The following is a 13531-nucleotide window of genomic DNA, read 5'->3' on the forward strand; positions in this document are numbered from 1 at the left end:
TGCTCCTCTAAAAGCAAAAGCAAAACAATAACAAAAAAGTCTTCCTCCTGCTCCCCAAATAGCCCATTTCTTTCTGAGTCTGGCTCCTGAATGCACCTGAAATGGTATGACGTTAACTGGGGAGAGCAGCATTCCCTCCTCAGCTGGAAGCTGCATTCACAAGAATGGATTTTTTCCAGCTTCTGATAGTCTGAGACATTGTGCCTGTCGGTCACTCAGAGAGTGAGCAAAATAGGGTTCCAAACACAGAACAGAGATTTATAAACAGATGGAAGAGAGTGAGAAGAGTGTACAAAGTAGGGAGATAGAAGAGATTGATATCAAACTTAATCTTGGGATGGGTCACATTTCTTGTGCCTGTAAGAGGCCCCTCGGCTATTTTAATTATAAATATTTATATCCACGGAAGCAAATTCAGTAGGATTTATATCCCAGGGGTGCACAGATCAATAGATCTGAGCAAACCTCATCTCCAGGCTGACCACTTAACACTTTATCACTGATTAGGGCTTTGTGGCCCTTTGGGATGGTGTCATTTCCCCTCTTGTCCTCCATAGGTCCACCCCATTCTTGGCCCCAAGAGTGAATCAATAACAGGATGCAAGGATCAATGCCCAAGACATCTGCTTGGCTGCAGTGGCTTACCTTACAATTGGAGTTTGGTTAGCCCTTGTCTATCCTGCCAAACCCCATTCCTCCCCGCTAACCCATCCTTCCAGATCTGCCGGAGCTTCCCAATTTTGATATTTAGCTCATTAACCAAAATAAGACAGAATACTTCTTACTCCTTTGAGTAAGGAAGGCTTGGTTACCATTCACTTCACTTTCCAAAAGTGAAGAAACTTACCAGACCTCAAGGCTTGGGTCAGAGTCGATTTCCTGCCTCATGGCTGTGGCACATTTCCCGCTTTCCACTGTCCAGCCACCAAGCATTGTCGGAGCGATTGGAGCTGGCTGGGTTACTGTTCCAGGTTTGTCTGCGTCTCCCTATGCTTGGTCTGCAGTTGATAGATCCTCTGCTTCTGAAGCATTCAGCTATTGACCCGCCCAGGGAAAGAAAGAAAAAATGGGAAAAAAAATCAATTAATACTAAACAGCTTAACAAAACCCTGTATAACACAGGCCTGAAGCTTATACAGTAGGAGTTGGGGTGTTCTCAGCGGCAACAGGGTTGTGGGGACAGGTTCAGCCAGCTAGAAAAGCTGATGCTCCAGGGACAGGAAGCCAATATGGTAGGCATGATCTCACACACACACACACACACACACACACACACACACCCCACATGTACAATCTCTCTCCTTCTCTCTCTCTCTCTCTTAGCAGCTTGAGAACAGTGCAGGTACATATTTGTTGTGAACTGGTTGGAGGGCGACACAATCATCAAACAGAAGGGGTGCAACCAAACTCTGAATGAGTGAATGCTTTGCTTTTTTTTTTCTGAGGAAAGGAGTGGAAGGAGATATTGTTCTGCTCTGAAAAGGTAATACTGTTTATGTGTCACAGGAGAGTTACTCCAGGCATTTCTTCGTGCATTTCCCTATCACACCATCACATGCAGACACACATGAATCCTCTTTTTAGGGGGGCAAGAAAATGGAGAAGCACCGTACCTCAGCTGCCAGGCCCTCTCTCTTCTCCAGGAGCTGGCTTTGAAGGCTTGAGATTTTTGCATCTCGCTGTTCCAGCTATAAAGAGTTTACATAGGGAGGGAGCAAGGAAGGATCATGAATGTCAACCAATGAGCAATTAGCATGACAAGACTAAAGTATTGATCCACTAAAGCTCACTGCACTGCTGTAGCCCCAGAGGTAGAGCGGCTCCCCTGTCACTAACTCTTAACAGTGCATTTCGGAAGCCTGCCTTGTAGGGTTTGCTACTTTTGTAGCCCTGGTCCCTTCTTATGGGAGGGGAGAGTGATACCCTCACACTGCCCATCTGTGGCTATCAGGGTCATCTCCATCTCTGAGCAGAAAGCTGAAGAGAAGAGCATTAAGAATGTAAAGATTTTGACTGTCCTACTTCATTAATTTTTTTTAAATGCAGCTCCCTCCCGATGGCACTAGGCATTTCTATGTATTGATTAGAGAAAGGCTAGGGCGAAATCCTGGCCTGACAGCTGGGGATGGAACTAGTGTAGTTTTCCATTCTGTGTGATCTGGCTTTCTGTAGCACCAACTTCTGGTGAATCCAAATACATACTTCCTGTGCACATTTTACTCATTTTAAACTCTAAGGGTCAATCTAGGAGGAGGAAAGGTACCTTTTCACTGAAGACACACCCTCATTCCTAGGTCTAAGTCTGTAAGTCATCAAAAGAGAAAATTAAAGTTTGCAAGTCAGCAAACATGGTGTTCAGATGACACTAGCCAGATGAGATATTACTCATGTAAGGCTCTCCATTCTTATCATCCATTTCTTCCTTTGTTACCCTCAGCTATGTGTATACTAACTTTTCTTCATAATTTCTTCTATTCTTTTTCCTATCCATCCCAGACCCTCACAAATTTATCTTAAATTGCTTTTCCAATTTCTTTTTTATTTTTTTGCACTTTATTAAATTCTTTTATTGGTACATTGTAGGTATACAACACAATTACATTTCTCATTGGGAATTGTACCTTTACATAATGCATCTTGGTTCTTATTTTTTCCCCATTCCTAGCCCTCCCTTCATGCCCTCCATCCTTCCCTATTTACAAAGATTTTATTTCCATTTTTTCCATTTCTCATCATTTTTCCTTTCCCTTCTTTCTTTTCCCCTGCCCCTCCCACTACCCCTACCCCTTTGGACCTTTTCTTCCTATTTTGCATTATTGATTATTCATTCTAATCATTGGTACATTTTAGGTATACAATATAATGACATTCATCAGCTTTTCCAATTTCTTTTATAACCTTCTTTAAATATTTAATTTACTTAGTCTATTAACATTTCATTTATTCTACATAATCTCCTAAGTGATGATTATCATGTATTCTGGTGTGAGCTTCTACTTGCATCAAAAACTTCTGCAGCAAATAGGGATATAATGATGGAAAATACATATACGGTTTGTACACTCAAATGGCTTACAGATTGGCTGAATAAATAAGTTAACACTGGCAACAAAACCATTCCTTCATCTATCCACCTATCCATCTATTTTTTGATTCATTCAATTCATGTTTATCAAGAGCTTTTTATTGTCAGGAATTACTCTTTCCTAAAAGTAGAAATGGTGTGGCAGAAACTTTAGTGCTCACTGGTAACGACTTTCTCCTCTTCTTCCCAGGCACACAGGTAATCTATATTCCCAAGCTCTTTTGCAGTAGGGCCTTGGGACTGAGATTTGTCCCAATAGGATGTGTGTGGAAGAGATGTATCCTGGTCTGGTTCATAAAAAGCTTCCATATGATCCCTCATTCTTTCCCTTCCTTTGTGGCCTTGATGGTGACATATTGATGGAGAAGAGCTGCCTGACCTACTTTAGATGATGGAGAGAGCACATTTTTATAGTGTTAAGTAGAGATTTTAGGATTCTTTGTGTTAATGTGATGATAGCATCTAGTGTTAATTTTACACAAAAATAGTGGACAATATCAGATATGGAGCCTGCCTTCAAAGAGCTTGAAGCCCAATGAGTGAGAGAGACTATTAAGTAATTACAAAAATAGATGTAAAAACATGGCTGTAATAACCATAATAAAAGGGAAGTATTTGGGGCAATACATGCATGTGCCAGAGGACACAGACCTAGATAACTGTCACTGAGCTATTATGTTCAGATCTGAATGGTGAGTAAACTACGGGAATATGGGAGCATTCCAGGAGAAGAAAATAGAATTTGGGAAGTTGCTACTGTGAGGAAGAGTAAGGCACAGGCTAGAAATCAAAGGAGCCCCAGTATGAGCAGACCACAATGAGAAGAAATATGATTCAACAGGAGGCTGGAGAAATAAGTAAGGGCCAGTCTATTCAAGGCCTTATGGGTTACGGATTTCAGTATCTGTCTTAAGACCACTGGGACCCTGCGACTGCCCCCCCAGCAACCAGCCAGTGGATGGTGAGGACCTTGGCTGCATGGAGCCCCTGTAGCCATCCCCACCCCCCCACCCCACCCCCCGCCTCTGGCCTCCTGGCTGTGCTGTGCCACTACCTGGCTACACACTACAGAGGCACAGGGGGTCATAAAGGCCATTGTCCTGAGCTCCAGAAGATAGAGCAGAAGTGAACAACAGAAAGAAGGCCTCTCTCAGGCTCCTTGATGAAAACTGAAGCCCAGTGGGAAAGTGAAGAGAATCTCTGCAATAAAGGCACACCAGAACACTGTACTTGGTAAGTTGGAGGGATCATCACCTCACATTGGAACCTGGACGATCTTCAGGGGAAGGGCAGCTGGAACCTGCAGTAGAACCTTGCAGAGTTCAACCCTGCAGGACAACAAGGAGCTCAACTTGGTACTTGCAGCCAGAAATTTGCCTGAATCTCATGGCTCTGCTACTGGCTTGCTGAGACTCATTGACTTATATCTGCACACTGCTGCCCATGTTGTCTATTGTGACAGCAGAGACATACCCTGAAGGAGGCCCTTCATTTTTATTTTTTATTTGTTACTTTCGAAAAAATTTTTTTTGACACATGTGTCCTATTTATTTCAGTGGGAAAAACTGAAAGTGTAAATAAGGATTAAAATGATTAAAGCAAATAATTGATAATTTGAAATAGGAAGAAAAGGTCCAAAGGGGTAAGGGAAGTGAGAGAGGAAGGGGAAAGGAAAGAAGGGAAAGAAAAAATTATGAGAAAAGAATAAAAATGGAAACAAAGTCTATGGTAAATAGGGAAAGGTGGAGGGGGTGAAGGGCAAACAGATAATGGGGAAAAAATAGAACCAAGATACATCATGTACTGGTAAAAGCACCCAATAATAAATGTAAAACTACTGTATACCTAAAATGTACCAATAAAAGAATTTAAGCAAAAAATTTTTTTTGCTCTTATTTTACATTTTTTTCTACTCTTTTCAAATTTTTATTTTTCTCTTCTTTTTTTCTTTCTTTTCTCTTTTCTTTCCCTCTCTCACTCATTTTCTCACTGTCCCACACTGTTCTTCATCTCCCTTTTTGTTCCTGTTCTGGCCTTAATTCAGATTTCTTCTTTATTTTTTGTTTCTTCTCTTTTTCCTTCTCTCGATTGTCATTAGTTTTAAAGGAAAGTAAATACAGTTTCTAGCTTCCCTATAGCTGTTATGCTATTCTGGTCTTGTCTTTGTTCTTTCAATCTGTCTTTTCTTCTAGTCTTCAACAGTTTCTTGGAGTTTGCTTGATCTTCCTGTGCCCTCTGGCTTCACTGCTAACCTTTCAATATCCTTCTACCTGTCTATCCCTCCCTCCCCAACTCCTTCTAATTCCCCATCCTGAAGGGTAAATATGCTATATTAAAGAGATTATTCACTATAAACATATGTTGGGCTAGTCCTCAATTTTAATTTAATTCACACAGTTAAAGGTGGTAGATTCATAACTACCACAAATTGTCATTTTCTAAGCTGTGCTTGATACTATGGTGTGGCTTATTGTATCACTTGGGCTAAGGTGTTGTGAATGATCTAATCAGTTGTCCTTCCTGGTATAATGAAATGAGATAGACTCAGAGTCATTAGAGACTCAAAACCTAAAGACTAGCTATATCTGAAAGACACCTCTGAGAAGCAATCATTCCATAAGGGTTCTATATACAAGCAACAAAGATACTTACAATAAGAAATTTTGAAATATCAACCCAGGAATTAAACCAAGGACAATACCAAAAACAAAAAAAATGAGAAGACATTTAAACAAAGCACAAACTCAGACTTCCTCCTCACCAAAGGCAAATTCTGGGGGAAACAAGGTGGAAAAGCCTGATAATCAACCACCTGGACACCCTGAACTGATAGCACAGGAAGTAACAAAACAGATGAATGAGGCGCTAGAAAAATTTAAATCAAAAATAATTTCCCAGATAACAACAGAGATGGTGAGCAGAGTGAAAGACATGATTAGAGGCTCTAGAACAGAAACAGATTAAAAAAATAGATGAGCTCAGAACCATGCTGGAAGCCATGAATGCCCAGCCTAAGAAAGAAATGGAATCCATGAAACAGATTCAAATAGATATCCAGGAGATTAAAAACTACATTGAAAGTATTCACAGCAGATTAAAGGAATATGAAGATAGAATATCAGATATAGACAGTAGGATTGCCATTAGTGACCATGAAAACAGAGAGTTCTTAAAAATAGTAAGGGACCACAAAAAAAAATCCAGCAGCTGCTAGATGATGCAAAGAAGAGTAACATAAAAATGATAGGAGTCCATGAAAAAGCAGGAGAAAGAACAAATGACATAAAAAACTGTTCACAGAAGTACTAGTAGAAAACTTCCCAGACAGAGGTAAAGAATTGGACATACAGATAAGTGAGGCATATAGAACTCCAATTAGCCACAATAAAAAAAATCTACACCTAGACATATAATAGTCAAGATCCCAGAAACCCAACAGAAGAACAAAATCCTACAGGCAGTTAGATAAAAGAAACAAATCACCTACAAAGGAAAGCCCATCGGAATCATGGCAGAATTCTCAGCACAAACAAGGAGAGCCTGGAGTGAAGTATTTCAAGCCCTAAAAGAAAATAACTTCCAACCTGGACTGTTGGATCTTGCAAAATTATCTTTCAAAATTGATGGGGAAATTAGATACTTCCACAACAAAGAACACCTGAGAAATTTCATGAACACCAAACCAGCACTACAAGCAACTCTAAACAATATCCTAGAAAAAGAGAGTGAAGGTCACAACTCCATGAGGCCCAACAGAGGGAAGCCACCAGGCAAGGTAAGAAACTAAAGGGAAAGGGGGAAAAATAAATAAAAGAGCCAACAAAAGTAAAACATCATGACAAAGATGAGTCAATATCTATCAGTTATAACCATCAATGTAAATGGCCTCAATTCACCAATCAAAAGAATAGACTGACAGAATGGATTAAGAACCAAAACCCAGCAATATGCTGTATACAAGAAACACACCTAACTCAAAAAGAAATTCATAGACTGAAAGTAAAAGGATGGAAAACAGTTCTCCACATGACAGGAACCCAGAAAAAAGCAGGGGTAGCAATATTATTTGCAGACAAAATAGATTTCAAACCAAAACTAATTAAGAGAGACAAAGATGGTCACTACATCCTTGTGAAGGGAACAATCCAAGAGGAAGAGATGACAATCCTAAATACATATGCACCAAATACGAATGCCCCCAACTATACAAAACAAATATTAATAAACATGAAAAACCAAATAAGCACTAACACAATTGTAGTGGGGGACCTCAATACCCCACTATCACAAATAGACAGATCATCTAGACAAAAAGTTAACAAGGAAATTCTAGAACTAAACCATGGTATTGAACAAATGGACTTAATAGATGTTTACAGAGTATTCCACCCCACAACATCAGAATACATTCTTTCTGGCTGTACATGGGTCATTCTCCAAAATAGAACACATGCTAGCTCATAGGACATGTTTAAGTAAATGTGAAGGAATTGAAGTTACTCCCTGTATATTATCAGACCATAATGCAATAAAATTGGAGATCAATAGCATAAGAAACCACAAAACCACCCCAAACACATGGAAATTATTCGAATAACACTCTCCTGAACAACCAATCAGTCACAGAGGAAATTAAAGAAGAAATTAGACAATTTCTACAAGTAAATGATAATCCCAGTACAACATACAGGAATCTATGGGACAGAATGAAAGCAGTTATACATGGGAAATTCATAGCAGTGAAGGTCTATATTAGGAAAACAGAGCTCAAATAAACAACCTAATGCTGAACATCAAGCTCCTAGAAAAAGAAGAGCATGACAAACCAAAGCTCATATAAGAAAGGAAGTTATAAAGATCAGAGCAGAAATCAATGCAATGGAGACTAAGAGAATGATACAAAAAATTAATGAATCAAAGACTTGGTTCTTTGAAATAATAAATAAAATCAATAAACCTTTAGCCAACCTTATCAAAAAAAGGAAAGAAAAGGCCCAAATCCATGTAAATAAGAATGAAAAAGGTGAAGTCACAACAGATCCAGCAGAAATCCAGAGGATCATCAATACCTACTTTGAGAACCTGTACTCTAATAAAATGGAAAAGACAGAAGAAATGGACAGATTCCTAGATACATACAAATTGCCAAAGTTAAATGAAGAAGATATAGAAATTCTGAACACCCCGATTACAATGAGTGAAATTGAAAACATAATTAAAAATTTACCAACAAAGAAAAGCCCAGGTCCTGATGGCTTCACTGCTGAATTCTACAAGACATTTAAAGAAGAACTATCACCATTATTCTTTAAACTCATCAGTGAAATTGAAAGGGAAGTAATACTTCCAAATTCATTCCTGGAAGCAAGTGTTACTTTGATTCCATAACCAGGGAAAGACCCAACCCAAAAAGAGAAATATAGGCCAATCTCCCTAATGAACATAGATGCAAAAATCCTCAGCAAGATACTGGCAAACAGAATATAGAGGGTCATCAAGAAGATCATACACCCTGACCAAGTCAGATTTATCCCAGGGATGCAAGGATGGTTCAACATTCGTAAATCAATAAATGTAATACACCATATTAACAGAGTCAAGGACAAAAACCACATGATCACCTCAATAGAGGCAGAAAAAGCATTTGACAAAATCCAGCACCCATTCATGATAAAAACCCTATAGAAAATCTTTATCTCAACCTGATTAAGGCTATCTATGAAAAACCAAGAAACAATATCATACTAAATGGTCAAAAACTGAAAATTTTCATGCTAAACTCAGGAACAAGACGAGGATGCCCACTATCACCACTCCTATTCAATGTAGTTTTGGAAATATTAGCCACAGCAATTAGAAAAGAGAAAGAAATAAAAGGAATAAAGATAGGAAAGGAAGAAGTTAAACTGTCATTATTTGCTGATGATATGATACTTTTCATGAAAGTCCCAAAAAACTCCACCAAAAGACTTCTGGGCTTAATTGACAGATTTAGTAGAGTAGCTGGATACAAGATCAACACTCAGAAAACAATAGCCTCCTTATACACAAATAACAGACTCACTGAGAGAGAAATTAGGGAAACAATTCTTTTTACAATAACATCCAAAAAAAGAGAGAAATATCTAGAAATCAATCTAACAAAGGAAGCAAAAAACCTCTATACAGAAAACTACAGCACTCTGAAAAAAAGAGATTGAAGAAGATATAAGAAAATGGAAAGACATCCCTTGTTCCTGGGTAGGAAGAACCAATATAGTGAAAATGGCCATACTTCCAAAACTACTGTATAGATTTAATGCAATGCCAATTGAAATTCTAACAATATATTTCACAGAACTAGAGAAAACAATCCAAAAATTCATTTGGAACCAGAAGGGACCTAGAATAGCAAAAGCAATTCTAGGCAAAAGAGACATGGCAGGGGGTATCACAATCCCTAACTTGAAACTATACTACAAAGCTACTGTGATTAAAAACAGCATGGTACTGGTAAAGAAACAGACCCGAGGATCAGTGGAACAGATTAGAAGATACAGAAAAAACTCCAGACATACTCAGCCACCTCATCTTTGACAAAGGAGCCAAACACCCTCACTGGAGGAAAGATAGCCTCTTTAATAAATGGTGCTGGAAAAACTGAATTTCAACCTGCCAAAGATTAAAACTAGGCCCATATCTATCACCATGCACTAAACTAAGATCGAAGTGGATTAAAGATCTAAATATTAAAACAGAAACAGTAAACTTGCTGGAAGATAAGTTAGGTAGAACTCTTGAAGACATTGGCATAGGAAAAGACTTTATGAACAAAACCTCAGTAGCACGGGAACTAGCACAAACAATCAACAAGTGGGATCTCTTCTTATTAAAAAGCTTCTGCACTACAAGAGAAACCACCAAGAGAGCTAAGAGACAACCTACAATGTGGGAAACATTTTCCAGCAGCTGTATCTCAGATAAAGGACTACTGTCTAGAGTATATAAAGAACTCAAAAAAATCAGACCCCCCAAATTTAAAGACCCAATCCAAAAATGGGCATCTGAAATGAACAGACATTTCTCAAACAAAGAAGTAAAAGCAGCAAATAAACATATGAAAAAATGTTCAACATCACTCGTCATTTGAGAGATGCAAATGAAAACAGCGCTGAGATTCCACCTCACCCCAGAAAGAATGGCTGCTGTCTTGAAACCAACCAATAACAAATGCTGGTGGGGCTGTGGGGAAAGAAGAACACTGCTCCACTCCTGGTGGTAGTGTAGACTGGTGCAACCCCTGTGGAAATCAGTATGGAGATACCTCAAAGAGCCAGGACTAGAGGTCCCATTTGCCCCAGCTATTCCCTTGCTGGGTATCTTCCCAAAAGAATTAAAAGGATCATACCACAGTGATATATGTGCACCCATGTTTATAGTGGCGCAGTTCATAACAGCTAAAGCTTGGAAATAACCCAAGTGCCCATCAACTGGAAACTGGATAAAGAAGATGTGGTTTTTAAAAAATAAAATGGAGTACTACTCAGCCATAAAGAATGAGAAACTAGAGACATTTATAGCTAAATGGATGCATACTGAGGCCATATTCTTAAGTGAAATAAATAGGACACACATGTGTAAATACCGAATAGTTTCTCTGGTATGAGAAACTGAAAGTGTAATTAAGGATTAAAATGATTAAAATGAATAATTGATAATTTGAAATAGGAAGAAAAAGTTCAAAGGTGTAGGGCAAGTTGGAGGGGTAGGGGAAAGGAAAGAAGGGAAAGGAAAAATTATGAGAAGAGCATAAAATGGAAACAAAGTATTTGTAAATAGGAAAAGGTGGATGGGGCGAAGGGAGGACAGGTAAAGGGGAAAAAATAAGAACCAAGATACGTCATGTACAGGTACAAGCACCCGATGATAAATTTAAACATTTGTGCACCTAAAATATAAACACTGTGTATCTAAAATGTATTAATAAGAAAATTTAAGCAAAAAAAAGAGAAACCACTGGAAAGCTATTCAAATGTTTTATGTGATGTTAATAATGAAATCACACTTGTATTCTAACAAGGTCTCTCAGGCTACAGCAAGAAGCATAAATAGATAGCTTCATTTTCAGTCATATGGTATACCAGATAACATCAAAACTCTTCCACCAGAAATGTTGATATTTGAAATGAAATAAATCACATTCTTTTAAGTAAAGGGCTAAGTTTGCATGTAGGGCCACTCCCCAAGTGCTAGGTACAAAGAGAGAATTGAAATGATAACAGTAAGTCCTGGGACATATATTTTTCTTGAGGAGCACAGCCTGTCTCCATGAGCACACGGATCTGTTTTTAGCACTCATATGAGACCAAAGCCCTGTGAAAGTTAGCAAATTGAAACTGAGATCCCTACAAAAAACTTTTAAAAGGATGGCCTAGGGAAAAATAATTCATCTGTTGTGACAATGTTTGTTTCTTCCTGGCCCATGGGTGGTAAACAAGTCTTTCCTGAGAATTTGTGACAATGTCTTACAGAATTTGGGGATTTATTTTTTTATCCAATAAGTTCAGAAACCTCTAAGCTGAAAAATTAAAATCAAATTTAGTCTTAGATTAGTAACATCTCTGTGGCATTTGACAAAACCAACTCATCAATACTCTGGAGGGCCACACCTTCATATAGGTTTCCAAGGCTGTATATGAAAGCCCTGTTGAGGATGTAGCCACATCTCACAAACCTAAAAACCATGAGTGAGAGTGGCATACAAAGCAAACAGATTTATATCTCTGAGAATTTTAAGTGATAAAACAATCTAGTAGAAACTGCAAATAAGTATGATTAATATTATTAAAGATATAAAAGAAGACATCAAAACCATGCAAAAATAGCCAAGTATTATGAAAATGAGAGAGAGAGAGAGAGAGAGAGAGAGAGAGAGAGAGAGAGAGAGAGAATTGGACAGTAAGAGTAATGCAACCAGATTAAGAATGCAACTTCTTACCAAATGTACAGGACTCTTGGTACACATCAAGGTTTAGAAAACGATTATATTTTTTCTTTTCTTTCCTTATGTTAAATATTTTTTCATGTAGGACAAACCTCTCAATTGCTCTGTTAGTGACATCAAATATATAAGGATATAATGAGTGCTCCAGACACAGGAAACATTTTCCATATTTAAAAATGTTGGTCAGCTCATAAGACATTCTCTCTGTTATGATTGTTAAAATGTCTCATAAAGGAAAATATCATCTCAGTGTGATTTCTTTGCTTCTTTACACTCTTCAGCTCAATGTTCTCTTTCCAGCTGGGCACAAATTGAGGACATTGGCCTTTTCAATGGTGGACAAAGAGCCATAATGGGAGCGAGGTGGCAAGCATCAAAAGGAAGCTCAAAATAAGGAAGGCTCATTATTTTATCAGAAACTTTTTTCCTTGATACAGTTTCAAAAATTATTCCTACGCTTCAAAAAAGAACTAGGAATAAGTGAGGCACTAACATCAAGAAGTTACCTGGTTAGACTGAGCTAGCTGGTGCTCTGGATGAACCAAATCCCAACCCAGGTTTGAGTTGAATGAGAGTTTTTGTAGTGGAGCAACTTAGCTAGAACTAGATAATTCCAAAGCCAGGAAGAATCAGGTCGATTTCACTCACCTCTGCCTTGTGACATGTCAATCATCATCACCATCACCACTGTCTTTTATTGAAGTTCAAGTATCTGCCAGACCACATGTTATTTCATTTCATTATCAGATAACTTCTGCATAGTGAACATTAATATCCTCATTTCTAAGATGAAAAAAATACAGAAAAATGAAATGATCCCACTGTCCCAACCTTTAGTTCTCCTTAGAAGATTTAAAAATAGGCAAAGTCACTGAGAGTCCTGAGAAGAGCAGGGACCAATAGAGAACTTTCTTTTTTGTTTTGTTTTGTTTGATAAAGTTTTTATTTCTTTTTTAAAATAACATTTTTATAACTAAACTTTACCATTTAAATCATCTTAAGCATAAAATTGAGTGACCTTTACTACATATACTTTTGGAAAATACTTTGGCTGGATATAGAATTCTAAGTTGATGAGGTTTTTTTCTTTGAACACCTAAAATATTCTGAGGACTAAGGGTACGGCTCAGTGAGGAGTGCTTGCCTGGCATGCCTGAGGTTCTGGCTTCATCCCCAACACAGTAAAAAAAAAACCTTTTTCACTCCCCTTTCTTCTTGTTTGCATGGTGCCTGCCAAGAAGTCAGGTTCCTGTTTCTTCTGTAGGTAATCTGGGCTTTTTGGTGGTTTCTTCAATATTTTTTGTTATTTATTTATCTTGGCTTTTTTTGAGCAAGGTCTCAGTATGCAGTTCAGGCCAGCCTTGAACTCACTATGTAGCCCAGCCTGCCCTTGAATTTTCAATGATCCTCTTGCCTCATCCTCCCAAGTGCTGGAATCACAGGCCTGCGCCACCACACTCGGC

General features: G+C 38.3%; 1 long non-coding RNA gene across 1 annotated transcript; it reads right to left on the minus strand.

Annotated features, from left to right (window-relative positions):
* Positions 1–852: 852 nt before the first annotated feature.
* On the minus strand, positions 853–12852 carry LOC110348775 (uncharacterized). Its single transcript, XR_002394311.2, has 3 exons — positions 12717–12852; positions 1614–1688; positions 853–1035 (listed from the first exon to the last, which is right to left on the minus strand). It is a non-coding gene; the product is annotated as an uncharacterized LOC110348775 (long non-coding RNA).
* Positions 12853–13531: the final 679 nt, after the last annotated feature.

Source organism: Heterocephalus glaber, unplaced genomic scaffold, assembly GCF_053883595.1.
Source record: "Heterocephalus glaber isolate CG9 unplaced genomic scaffold, H.glaber_assembly_v1.0 deba00000071, whole genome shotgun sequence".
NCBI lineage: Eukaryota > Metazoa > Chordata > Mammalia > Rodentia > Bathyergidae > Heterocephalus > Heterocephalus glaber.